Source organism: Myotis daubentonii, chromosome 1 (assembly GCF_963259705.1).
Source record: "Myotis daubentonii chromosome 1, mMyoDau2.1, whole genome shotgun sequence".
Lineage (NCBI taxonomy): Eukaryota > Metazoa > Chordata > Mammalia > Chiroptera > Vespertilionidae > Myotis > Myotis daubentonii.
Window position 1 is genome coordinate 46,736,435 of NC_081840.1, and position 1,611 is coordinate 46,738,045.

Sequence of the window (1,611 nt, forward strand, 5' to 3'; positions counted from 1 at the left end):
TCTCCACTGGCAGAGGGCTGGTACCCTCCAGGTGTGAAGAGGGATGGGGCAGCTGGCCCACTCTGGAGAGAATAATTGACCAGCTGACACTTCCAGCTGAACAGTGTGCTCTGAGGCCTGTGGAACATTCCCCGTGACGAAAGCTGTGTCTGGTTAAAAGGCAAGTCTCTAAAGAGGTCTGAGGGTGTCCTGCCCCGGAGTGTGGGCCTGTGTGTTTCCAGGATGCCGCATTAATATTTCACAAATGCGCAGATAAATATTTTAATGCACTTCATTTTAATGTCAATTTCACTGACTTTCCTGACTCCAGAGCTTAGATTGCATTTGCCTTTTCCACTCACATCCTTATTTGCTGAAAACCTTATTTTGGAAGCAAACGAAAGCCATACTGTAAGAGGTGAACCACAAAATCTCTGAAAAAGATAAAATAAAAATTAAGCGCTGTGCTCTACAAAGTAGGTACATGTGAAAAGAGCTACATTGAGGACTGGGATTTCACAAGGAATTTTACCGGGCACAGATTATAGAACTTTCTTTCCATCTGCTTCCCAGCTTGATGTCATTCGACATTGTTCTGCTCACCATTGCTGCCCCCACTCCCAAACCCCCCAAAGAATGTCTTCCTTGGTGGTCTGCTGAAAGGGTCGCATTGTAAGAAACCATAATAGGCTTAGCGATTGGAGCAGTTGAAGATCTGTAAACAATGCTTAATTGACATTTCAAAAAGCAGAAACACAGTTGGTGTCCTTCCTTTAATAGTTTCTCTCTTCCTGTTTTTTCTTCTTTCCCCCTGGTTCTCTCTCACTCCTCCTCTGCCCATTAGCAAATCATAATATATAGCTGAAGCACATATTTTCATAATGACTTTACTTATTGAATAAAATTCACATTCCCAGTTCCTAGTCTAAAAAAAGTTGTTAATATTATCTAGGGAGAAATAATTTTGTATTTTTCCCCCCTGTGGATCAGTACTTCCCCACCTGAGCTAGAAAAAAAATGAAAGAAAAAAGCTCACAGTAATTTTAAAAAACATGTTCTGCAATAGGAACATTTCACATGCAGCAGTCCATTTAGTCCTCTTCATAACCTTGTAAGGGAAACAAGAGCCCGTTTTTAGGCGAGGAAGCTGAGACTCAGCAGAGTGAAGAAGCTTGTATGCAATCACACAGCTGAGTACTTGGAATCTAGATTCCAGCCCTGTTTCGCCTGCCCCAAATCCACATCTCTACTTTTCTTGGGGAAACATTTTGAAAAAATGTTGTGAAAAAAGCATCCCGGAGAACCACCACATACCATATAATACTATTTTTGTAAAGCTCAAAAACTATACCATATGTTGTTTAGGGATACATGCAAACATGATAAAACTGTATCTGCAATGCAAGACAATGACTACACTGAGAATTCAAGTTCAAGCTTACCTCCGGGCTGCTGAGAGGGGGAGAAGGACAGGGTGGGTGCTGGCCGTTGGCAGTGTTTTAGCCAGCACTAAGTTTGAGAAGGCTAAAAGGCTAATTCCAATGTAACCCTGATATTTGGGGGGGCTAGCAATCTGAATCTGTGCCAGCAAGCCCAGTGTACATTCTTGATAACCTATAATTAAGTCACTGC